This window comes from Bos indicus, unplaced genomic scaffold (assembly GCF_029378745.1).
Source record: "Bos indicus isolate NIAB-ARS_2022 breed Sahiwal x Tharparkar unplaced genomic scaffold, NIAB-ARS_B.indTharparkar_mat_pri_1.0 scaffold_53, whole genome shotgun sequence".
NCBI classification, from domain to species: domain Eukaryota; kingdom Metazoa; phylum Chordata; class Mammalia; order Artiodactyla; family Bovidae; genus Bos; species Bos indicus.
This window is the reverse complement of record NW_027223719.1, coordinates 168,428-181,351: the sequence shown is the minus strand read 5'-3', so window position 1 is coordinate 181,351 and position 12,924 is coordinate 168,428.

The following is a 12,924-nucleotide window of genomic DNA, read 5'->3' as shown; positions in this document are numbered from 1 at the left end:
TAAAGTACATCTTGTGGTCCTGATTGTTCACACAGATTTCTCAGGCTACTAGTACTTGCTCCACTCTTCCTAGGCTGTCTTCGATCTTTGAATCCCTAATATTTACAAGGATCTCCAATATCTTTCTCAAACAGCCTAAAAAATTTCCAAGATTCTTTACAGAACATTCACAGAAGTCACAGGATTACTTGGTTAAAGAAAACACTCATACTCAACCTCATTAATGAATATGCTGGGACTATTAACCACCAAGAACACAGGGAAATTGAGAATCTGTTTCAGTCAGAAGTTCTTGTTCTCATGAAGATAGGGTGGTGTAGAGAAAAGCAACTGACCTGACTGTTAGGAGACAGATTTCTGTCTGTCCAAAGTACTTCTACCGCAGGTAAGTCACTCCTCCTTTCTAAGCTTGAGTGACCTCCCCTGTCAACTCCACTCCCAACTCCCATCATCACTGACCTTCAGAGGTATCACCCATCCAGTAAATCACCAGCCAGAGAGGTGTGCACTGTTTTGTCTTTGCTGTACCCAGTGCTGGGGCAGAGTCAACATTATCCCCACCCTGTACCTCCACCAGCCTCCAGAAGCACCCCTTTTCCTCCTACCAGTCCTCAGTGATGGTTCTGTGCATCCACATGAAACATTTCCACACTATTTTCAAACATTTGGCCTTACACATCCCTACTCACTCACTGAAGAGGTCAAAGTCTCCTAACGCATAGCAAACACGGACTCTGTAAGCATTCCCTCACCTTCCCGTGAGCCAACAATAAAGAAAACCCACCTGCACTGCATCCCCCTTTCCCGGTCTCTTTTCACACACAGGTGTTGCTACTCATGTCCCAGGCCAACCCTGAGCTGAGATACACATCCTATCCCTCTGACACTCTCAGGACCACACACTATCCATCAGTTCTCCTTCTCTATAGGGTCCCTCCTGTCAGCATCTGCACATGCTCTAAACACGCCCAAGCTTTTATTAAAAAAGGTATTTCTCCTTCCCCTCTCATAACAACCCTGACACAAGGCCTCTGGTGCTCATAACACTCCTGCACTGATCCCTTCCTGTCTCCCCAGCTTGCTCTGACCCTTCATCCAACTTCAGCACGCAGAGACCTGGCCAGTGTCCCCCTCAAAAAACACACATACATCCAACCCAAACTGTTCTCTACATCTGCAAGTTTACTAACAATAACTTTGGCGAATTCAATGACTACTTTTCAATATCACTCTTCCTTGACCTCTTAGCATTGTTTGGTATCACTTGCTCCTCCATCTGTTTTTATCTCTCTCTCTGCCCCAACTCTAACTGCTCTTCACCTGTCCCACGCAGCTTTCCCCTGCCCATTGCATAAACATTCATCTGCATGTCAAGCCCTGCTTGATTCTCATCCTCTGGGCACTTTACAATGCCTAACAGCTTCAGGAATCATCTGCACAATCAAAGACTCCATCTCTCTCCCCCTAGGCTCTGTCTCCTGACCTCTAGGCACAAATAATCGATTACTTTTGCATATCTTTCAGTATATTACCCTCAAATTCCATAAGACCTAAATTGAACAATTATGCTCACAAGTCCTCCAGGTGATTCTAATGCCTGTTCACATTTGAGCACCACTAGTTTACCAGTATCATCTGCCCCTTCATCATCCCCAGCACTGCTCCCATAGCTAAGGACAGCACCTCTGCAATCTTGGATTCCCACACCATCTTCCTTAGAATCTTCCAGCCTCCAAGTCAGACCCACAGAACAATCCTAGGTCAAGACTCCACAAGCACCTGGAATGCTCTCTCCTCTGCCTAAAACCCTCCAGAGGTTCCCCACTGCTCTTGGGATTGAGTTCCAATTCCTAAATCCATCTGTGAGAAGACTCCATCAACTGCTCTGGGTACCAACCACACTCTTTACAGATGCCTCTCCCACCCCTGCCCCTCACACTGGACACTATGCTCCAGTCACACTGACCACTCAATTCTCTATCCCCCATAAAACACTGTGCTACTGTACCCGCCCACCTGGAAGCCCCTTGGACAGTGAGCAAAACAGCATAGGGAGAGGATCTGTATTTTTCAGGAAAGTAATTCAGTTTTCATTATGTAACAATATTTTATTATATGACTGGCTGATGACCACACATAGTTAGAGATGGAAAGAAAAGTCAGACTGACACAATAAATTTACCTGTTATATATTACCTAAGTATAGACCTGGGGCCAGCTAACTGCAGCCAGTGTTTGTAAATGAAGTATTGTTAAGAAATAACAGCCAAATCTATTCCCTGCATATTGTCTGTGGTGCTCACATGACAACAGCATAGCTGGGTTCAGTGACAGAGGCTGTAAAGCATTTAATAAGGCCTTCTATCTGGCCAACCCCTCAGCTAGACAATAAAGATAATAGAAAGGAAATAAATCACCTTTCAGATTTCCAAAGACTAGTACAAATCTGGGGGCTTCCCAGGAGGTGCTAGTGGTAAAGAACCCCCCTGTCAATGCAGGTGGACATAAAAGGCATTGGTTCAATCCCTGGGTCAGGAAGATCCCCTGGAGGAGGACATGGCAACCCACTCCAGTATTCTTGCCTGGAGAATCCCAAGGACAGAGGAGCCTGGTGGGCTACAGTCCATGGGGTCACAAAGAGTCAGAATAAAACAACTTTGTGCACTACAAATTTGGAGGAAAATCCCTCTCAGTCCCTGGTTGTCTGCTGTCCTCTGGGTCCTTAGGTTCTACACTCCTCCTGGCTCTCAAGATTCAAACAGAAATATAGATCAATGGAACAAAATAGAAAGCCCAGAGATAAATCCACGCACATATGGACACCTTATCTTTGACAAAGGAGGCAAGAATATACAATGGATTAAAGACAATCTCTTTAACAAGTGGTGCTGGGAAATCTGGTCAACCACTTGTAAAAGAATGAAACTAGAACACTTTCTAACACCATATACAAAAATAAACTCAAAATGGATTAAAGATCTCAACGTAAGACCAGAAACTATAAAACTCCTAGAGGAGAACATAGGCAAAACACTCTCTGACATACATCACAGCAGGATCCTCTATGACCCACCTCCCAGAATATTGGAAATAAAAGCAAAAATAAACAAATGGGACCTAATTAACCTTAAAAGCTTCTGCACATCAAAGGAAACTATTAGCAAGGTGAAAAGACAGCCTTCAGAATGGGAGAAAATAATAGCAAATGAAGCAACTGACAAACAACTAATCTCAAAAATATACAAGCAACTCCTACAGCTGAACTCCAGAAAAATAAATGACCCAATCAAAAAATGGGCCAAAGATCTAAATAGACATTTCTCCAAAGAAGACATACAGATGGCTAACAAACACATGAAAAGATGCTCAACATCACTCATTATCAGAGAAATGCAAATCAAAACCACTATGAGATACCATTTCACACCAGTCAGAATGGCTGCGATCCAAAAGTCTACAAATAATAAATGCTGGAGAGGGTGTGGAGAAAAGGGAACCCTCTTACACTGTTGGTGGGAATGCAAACTAGTACAGCCACTATGGAGAACAGTGTGGAGATTCCTTAAAAAACTGGAAATAGAACTGCCTTATGATCCAGCAATCCCACTGCTGGGCATACACACTGAGGAAACCAGAAGGGAAAGAGACACGTGTACCTCAATGTTCATCGCAGCACTGCTTATAATAACCAGGACATGGAAGCAACCTAGATGTCCATCAGCAGATGAATGGATAAGAAAGCTGTGGTACATATACACAATGGAGTATTACTCAGCCATTAAAAAGAATACATTTGAATCAGTTCTAATGAGGTGGATGAAACTGGAGCCTATTATACAGAGTGAAGTAAGCCAGAAGGAAAAACACCAATACAGTATACTAACGGATATATATGGAATTTAGAAAGATGGTAACAATAACCCTGTATACGAGACAGCAAAAGAGACACTGATGTATAGAACAGACTTATGGACTCTGTGGGAGAGGGAGAGGGTGGGAAGATTTGGGAGAATGGCATTGAAACATGTGAAATGTCATGTATGAAACGAGATGCCAGTCCAGGTTCAATGCACGATGCTGGATGCTTGGGGCTGGTGCACTGGGACGACCCAGAGGGATGGTATGGGGAGGGAGGAGGGAGGAGGGTTCAGGATGGGGAACACATGTATACCTGTGGTGGATTCATTTTGATATTTGGCAAAACTAATACAATTATGTAAGGTTTAAAAATAAAATAAAATTAATAAAAAAACAAAAAACAAAAAAAACAAAAGGGAGGCCACAGAAATGCGAGTCATGTCCACAGACCTGATTACTACTCAGGGCAAATCCACAAGAAAGAGAAGAAAACCATGAGAAAAAGGCTGGGCTAAGTCATCCATTTTAATACAGGTCCATCACAAACATTCCCGACCAATTCTGCATCACCCACACTGTTTGCCAAAAGGGTAAGAAGAAGCACTAGTTGTCAAAGTAAAATAGGCCTTGATACAGCAAGATTCTTAAATGAACATAAACAAACTGCAGAGAAGAAAGTATGTCATTGACTTCAAAAGTGTGACTGGCACAAATAAGCTTTGAAAAGTTGATTTTTCTAAATCTAAATGAGCTTCATGTCTGGAGATTATTGTGAAATCTATAGACGTCCTGGCAGCATCTCTTCTAAACTCAGAATGTTGTGATGGGGTAGTAACACCAGTGCCATTGCCACTTTCACAACAACACTCTCGAATTAAGCATAGTTGGAGGGTTGAGGGGGTGGGGGAATCAACTGTTTTGCCTTCTAAAATAGAATACACAAAAAGTAGCACATATTAGAAATTTACTAAATACCAGATTGAAAAAATAAAATAACCTCAAAACATGTGTGCTTCAATTCAGGTGTATGGAAGTTAAGATACTGATTCCTTCAAGAGCTAATTAGTCATAGTTCAACTACTCACTAAAGTACCAGGAACAAATTACAATAAACTGTAAGAATGAAAATAAAAGTGAGAGTGTTCTTTAAAATGATGGAGTCCAGAGAAATAATTTTCAAAAAATGTATTTAACAAAACATGTATTAAAACCCTTCTGAACCATATGACTTCATACTGAACCATATGACTACAAACATGGAGGTTATAACATAAACCACAACACAGTCAATCCTGTGGTAAATACAAAAGTTTAAAAACCAAGACGGTAGAGGAATAGGACGGGGACACCACTTTCTCCCCTACAAATTCATCAAAAGATCATTTGAATGCTGAGCAACTTCGACAAAACAACTTCTAAGCACTGGTAGAGAGCACTAGGCACCCAGAAAGGCAGCCCATTCTCTTTGAAAGGAGGTAGGACAAAATATAAAAGACAAAAAGAGACAAAAGAGTTAGGGACAGAGACCCCGCTGTGGTGAGGGAGTTCTGAAGGAGGAGAAGTTTCAAAACAGCATGAAACCCTCTCACTGGTAGGTCTGTGGGGAGTTTTGGAATCTCAGAGGGCAACAGTAGCTGCAGAAAACACACACACACACACAGAATAAGCACCAAACTGCAAATCCCAGCAGAGAAGTAGCCCAGATGCTCGTGTTGGCCACCAGTGAGTGGGGGCTGGACAGGGAGGCACAGGTTGCATGCTTAGGGTAAGGACCAGCCTGAATGCCCTGAGGACAATCTGAGGGAGCTAACATGAGATAGCAATCCAAAATGTGGGATAGCTAGGGAGAGAATTAAAAAAAAAAAAAAAGAACTTTCTCTCAAAAGGCTCTAACCTAACGCACAACCTGGCCCTCTCACAGAACAAAGGACTGAGTGAATACCAAAGGAGAGCTAGCCAGATGCATACAGGCCCCTCCCCCACCGCAGGAGGCAGAGAGGCAGGCAGGTAACAGCCAGAGCTGGAAGGCAAGGGGTTACTCCATTCTCAGCCCCAGAGACCAGCATCCTCCACCAAACTGTGAGCAGACTCCCAGTTGCTAACCAAGTCTTCCAGGGATCCTGAATGGTTGACATCCACCAGGAGGGTCACAGCCTGAGATCAGCTCCCCAGAGGAGACACACAGCACACCTGAAACGGTGCTCTCATGGCACACCTGGGAAACCAAGCACCTGGGACCGGGAAGCTGATTAAGATGCACAGCCCACTTGGGACAGTGTGCTCGCCAAGCAGCTGGTTGCCTGAGCTGCTGGGACATGGGAAGGGCACAAAACACATAGCCAACCGAGTCTGTGCTCCTGTGGAGTACCCAAGCACCTGAACCTGAGCAGCTCAGACCTTGGAAGTGCACAAAACACAGTGTCTGCTTTGGACAGTGCCCCTGCTGAGCAACCTGAAACCTGAGCAGTGTAGCCCAAGAAAGCACATGCTGCCATGAGCTGGGGCAGACCCAGTGTGGTCCATGCACTGCGAGCACTCCGCACACATGCCAATGATATTTGTTTGCTGTGTTCCTCCCTCCCCACAACACAACTGAACTAGTGAACCTAACTAAGTGACCATCTTTACCCCCTTGTGTCAGGGTGGAAATTAGACATTGAAGAGACTTGGAAAGAGAGGAAGCCAAAATAAACAAGGAAGAGGAAACCACTCTGAAAGTGACAGATGCAACAGATTAAAACCCTGTAGTTAACATTGACTAAGTATTGAAAGGGGCCTATAGACCTTGAGTCTTCTAAAGGTGGAACAAGGAGCTATCTGAAACTGAACTGACCCCACACTGCCTACAACAACTCACGAGAAATTCCTAGATATATTTTTACTATTATCACTTTTTATTATTTTTTTAAAATTTTATTTTATTTTTAAATTATACAATATTGTATTAGTTTTGCCAAATATCAAAATGAATCCGCCACAGGTACACCCGGGTTCCCCATCCTGAACCCTCCACCCTCCTCCCTCCCCTCCCCTCCCTCTGGGTCGTCCCAGTGCACCAGCCCCAAGCATCCAGTACCGTGCATCGAACCTGGACTGGCGACTCGTTTCATACATGATATTATACATATTTCAATGCTATTTTCCCAAATCTCCCCACCCTCTCCCTCTCCCACAGAGTCCATAAGACTGATCTATACATCGGTGTCTCTTTTGCTGTCTCGTACACAGGGTTATGGAAGTTAAGATACTGTTTCCATCTTTCTAAATTCCATATATATGCGTTAGTATACTGTATTGGTGTTTTTCTTTCTGGCTTACTTCACTCTGTGTAATAGGTTCCAGTTTCATCCATCTCATTAGAACTGATTCAAATGTATTCTTTTTAATGGCTGAGTAATATTCCACTGTGTATATGTACAACAGCTTTCTTATCCATTCATCTGCTGATGGACATCTAGGTTGCTTCCATGTCCTGGCTATTATAAACAGTGCTGCAATGAACATTGGGGTACACGTGTCTCTTTCCCTTCTGGTTTCCTCAGTGTGTATGCCCAGCAGTGGGATTGCTGGGTCATAAGGCAGTTCTATTTCCAGTTTTTTAAGGAATCTCCACACTGTTCTCCATAGTGGCTGTACTAGTCTGCATTCCCACCAACAGTGCAAGAGAGTTCCCTTCTCTCTACACCCTCTCCAGCATTTATTGCTTGTAGACTTATGGATTGCAGCCATTCTGACTGGTGTGAAATGGTACTTCATAGTGGTTTTGATTTGCATTTCTCTGATAATGAGTGATGTTGAGCATCTTTTCATGTGTTTGTTAGCCATCTGTATGTCTTCTTTGGAGAAATGTCTATTTAGTTCTTTGGCCCATTTTTTGATTGGGTCGTTTATTTTTCTGGAGTTGAGCTGTAGGAGTTGCTTGAATATTTTTGATATTAGTTGTTTGTCAGTTGCTTCATTTGCCATTATTTTCTCCCATTCTGAAGGCTGCCTTTTCACCTTGCTAATAGTTTCCTTTGTTGTGCAGAAGCTTTTAAGTTTAATTAGGTCCCATTTGTTTATTTTTGCTTTTATTTCCAATATTCTGGGAGGTGGGTCATAGAGGATCCTGCTGTGATGTATGTCGGAGAGTGTTTTGCCTATGTTCTCCTCTAGGAGTTTTATAGTTTCTGGTCTTACATTGAGATCTTTAATCCATTTTGAGTTTATTTTTGTGTATGGTGTTAGAAAGTGGTCTAGTTTCATTCTTTTACAAGTGGTTGACCAGATTTCCCAGCACCACTTGTTAAAGACATGGTCTTTAATCCATTGTATATTCTTGCTTCCTTTGTCAAAGATAAGGTGTCCATATGTGCGTGGATTTATCTCTGGGCTTTCTATTTTGTTCCATTGATCAATATTTCTGTCTTTGTGCCAGTACCATACTGTCTTGATAACTGTGGCTTTGTAGTAGAGCCTGAAGTCAGGCAGGTTGATTCCTCCAGTTCCATTCTTCTTTCTCAAGATCGCTTTGGCTATTCGAGGTTTTTTGTATTTCCATACAAATTGTGAAATTATTTGTTCTAGCTCTGTGAAGAATACTGTTGGTAGCTTGATAGGGATTGCATTGAATCTATAAATTGCTTTGGGTAGTATACTCATTTTCACTATATTGATTCTTCCAATCCATGAACATGGTATATTTCTCCATCTATTAGTGTCCTCTTTGATTTCTTTCACCAGTGTTTTATAGTTTTCTATATATAGGTCTTTAGTTTCTTTAGGTAGATATATTCCTAAGTATTTTATTCTTTCCGTTGCAATGGTGAATGGAAGTGTTTCCTTGCTTTCTCTTTCAGTTTTCTCATTATTAGTGTATAGGAATGCAAGGGATTTCTGTGTGTTGATTTTATATCCTGCAACTTTACTATAATCATTGATTAGTTCTAGTAATTTTCTGGTGGAGTCTTTAGGGTTTTCTATGTAGAGGATCATGTCATCTGCAAACAGTGAGAGTTTTACTTCTTCTTTTCCAATTTGGATTCCTTTTATTTCTTTTTCTGCTCTGACTGCTGTGGCCAAAACTTCCAAAACTATGTTGAATAGTAATGGTGAAAGTGGGCACCCTTGTCTTGTTCCTGACTTTAGAGGAAATGCTTTCAATTTTTCACCATTGAAGATAATGTTTGCTGTGGCTTTGTCATATACAGCTTTTATTATGTTGAGGTATGTTCCTTCTATTCCTGCTTTCTGGAGAGTTCTTATCATAAAGGATGTTGAATTTTGTCAAAGGCTTTCTCTGCATCTATTGAGATAATCCTATGGTTTTTGTTATAAAAGATTCGAATCATAGGGGTCCCAGAAGAAGAAGACAAAAAGAAAGACCATGAGAAAATACTTGAGGAGATAATAGTTGAAAACTTCCCTAAAATGGGGAAGGAAATAATCACCCAAGTCCAAGAAACCCAGAGAGTCCCAAACAGGATGAACCCAAGGAGAAACACCCCAAGACACATATTAATCAAATTAACAAAGATCAAACACAAAGAACAAATATTAAAAGCAGCAAGGGAAAAACAACGAATAACACACAAGGGAATTCCCATTAGGATAACAGCTGATCTTTCAATAGAAACTCTCCAGGCCAGGAGGGAATGGCAAGACATACTTACAGTGATGAAAGAAAATAACCTACAGCCCAGATTATTGTACCCAGCAAGGATCTCATTCAAATGTGAAGGAGAAATCAAAAGCTTCTCAGACAAGCAAAAGCTGAGAGAATTCAGCACCACCAAACCAGCTCTCCAACAAATACTAAAGGATTTTCTCTAGACAGAAAACACAAAAACGGTGTATAAACTCGAACCCAAAACAATAAAGTAAATGGCAATGGGATCATACTTATCAGTAATTACCTTAAATGTAAATGGGTTGAATGCCCCAACCAAAAGACAAAGACTGGCTGAATGGATACAAAAACAAGGCCCCTACATATGTTGTCTACAACAGACCCACCTCAAAACAGGGGACACATACAGACTGAAAGTGAAGGGCTGGAAAAAGATTTTTCATGCAAATAGGGACCAAAGGAAAGCAGGAGTAGTAATACTTATATCAGATAAAATAGACTTTAAAACAAAGGCTGTGAAAAGAGACAAAGATGGTCACTACATAATGATCAAAAGATCAACCCAAGAAGAAGATACAACAATTATAAATATATATGCACCCAACACGGGAGCACTGCAATATATAAGACAAATGCTAACAAGTATGAAAGGAGAAATTAACAATAACACAATAATAGTGGGAGACTTTAATACCCCACTCACACCTTTGGATAGATCAACTAAACAGAAAATTAACAAGGAAACACAAACGTTAAACGATACAATAGACCAGTTAGACCTAATTGATATCTATAGGACATTTCATCCCCAAACAGTGAATTTCACCTTTTTCTCAAGTGCACATAGAACCTTCTCCAGGATAGATCACATCCTGGGCCATAAATCTAGCCTTGGTAAATTCAAAAAAATAGAAATCATTCCAAGCATCTTTTCTGACCACAATGCAGTAAGATTAGATCTCAATTACAGGAGAAAAACTATTAAAAATTCCGACATATGGAGGATGAACAACACCCTGCTGAATAACCAACAACTCACAGAAGAAATCAAAAAAGAAATCAAAATGTACATAGAAACTAATGAAAATGAAAACACAACAACCCAAAACCTGTGGGACACGGTAAAAGCAGTCCTAAGGGGAAAGTTCATAGCAATACAGGCATACCTAAAGAAACAAGAAAAAAGTCAAATAAATAACCTAACCCTACACCTAAAGCAACTAGAAAAGGAAGAAATGAAGAACCCCAGGGTTAGTAGAAGGAAAGAAATCTTAAAAATTAGGGCAGAAATAAATGCAAAAGAAACAAAAGAGACCATAGCAAAAATCAACAAAGCCAAAAGCTGGTTCTTTGAAAGGATAAATAAAATTGACAAACCATTAGCCAGACTCATCAAGAAACAAAGGGAGAAAAATCAAATCAATAAAATTAGAAATGAAAATGGAGAGATCACAACAGACAACACAGAAATACAAAGGATTATAAGAGACTACTATCAACAATTATATGCCAATAAAATGGACAACGTGGAAGAAATGGACAAATTCTTAGAAAAGTACAACTTTCCAAAACTGAACCAGGAAGAAATAGAAAATCTTAACAGGCCCATCACAAGCACGGAAATTGAAACTGTAATCAAAAATCTTCCAGCAAACAAAAGCCCCGGTCCAGACGGCTTCACAGCTGAATTCTACCAAAACTTTAGAGAAGAGCTAACACCTATCCTGCTCAAACTCTTCCAGAAAATTGCAGAGGAAGGTAAACTTCCAAACTCATTCTATGAGGCCACCATCACCCTAATACCAAAACCTGACAAAGATCCCACAAAAAAAGAAAACTACAGGCCAATATCACTGATGAACATAGATGCAAAAATCCTTAACAAAATTCTAGCAATCAGAATCCAACAACACATTAAAAAGATCATACACGATGACCAAGTGGGCTTTATCCCAGGGATGCAAGGATTCTTCAATATCCTATTATCACTTTTTAATGTTTTCACTTTTAAGTTCTTTATTAGCCCTTTAATTTTCATTTTTATAACCTACTACTACCTTACAAAAAAAGGCCCTATGTTAAAGCAAATTTCATATATATATATATATATATATATATATATATATGATAATTTTTATGATTGATTTTATTTTATATTTTCTTTTTTGTATTTTTTTTTATTTTACAATATTGCATTGGTTTTGCCATATATCAAAATGAATCCGCCACAGGTATACATGTGTTCCCCACCCTGAACCCTCCTCCCTCCTCCCTCCCCATACCATCCCTCTGGGTCTTCCCAGTGCACCAGCCCCAAGCATCCAGTATCGTCCATCGAACCTGGACTGGCAACTCATTTCATATATGATATTATACATGTTTCAATGCCATTCTCCCAAATCTTCCCACCCTCTCCCTCTCCCACAGAGTCCAAAAGACTGTTTTTATATCTGTGTCTCTTTTGCTGTCTCGTATACAGGGTTATTGTTACCATCTTTCTAAATTCTGTATATATGCGTTAGTATACTGTATTGGTGTTTTTCTTTGTGGCTTACTTCACTCTGTATAATAGGCTCCAGTTTCATCCACCTCATTAGAACTGGTGCAAATGTATTCTTTTTAATGGCTGAGTAATACTCCATTGTGTATATGTACCATAGCTTTCTTATCCATTCATCTGCTGATGGACATCTAGGTTGCCTCCATGTCCTGGCTATTATAAACAGTGCTGCGATGAACATTGGGGTACATTTGTCTCTTTCCCTTCTGGTTTCCTTAGTGTGTATGCCCAGCAGTGGGATTGCTGGATCATAAGGCAGTTCCAGAAAAATAAATGACCCAATCAAAAAATGGGCCAAAGAACTTAATAGACATTTCTCCAAAGAAGACATACAGATGGCTAACAAACACATGAAAAGATGCTCAACATCACTCATTATCAGAGAAATGCAAATCAAAACCACTATGAGGTACCATTTCATGCCAGTCAGAATGGCTGTGATCCAAAGTCTACAAGCAATAAATGCTGGAGAGGGTGTGGAGAAAAGGGAACCCTCTTACACTGTTGGTGGGAATGCAAACTAGTACAGCCACTATGGAGAACAGTGTGGAGATTCCTTAAAAAACTGGAAATAGAACTGCCTTATTTTGTATTTTAATACTGTATTTTTGAGAGTGTAACCTCTACTCTAGATTTTTAATATTTGCTTTTTGGTATTTGTTATCAATTTTGTACCTTTAAGAATATAATCTTCAGTATCAATTTTCTCTTAGGGGTGTGATTACTGGCTTGATTGCTCTCTCCCCTTTTGACTCTCCCATTTTCCCCCCACGTCACCTCTATCTCCTCCCTCCCCCTTCACTTCTCTACTTCACTCTGTGAATCTCTCTACGTGTTATGGGCTGTGGAGAACACTTAGGAACTGAATACTGGCTAGATCAGTCTCTCCCCTTTTGAC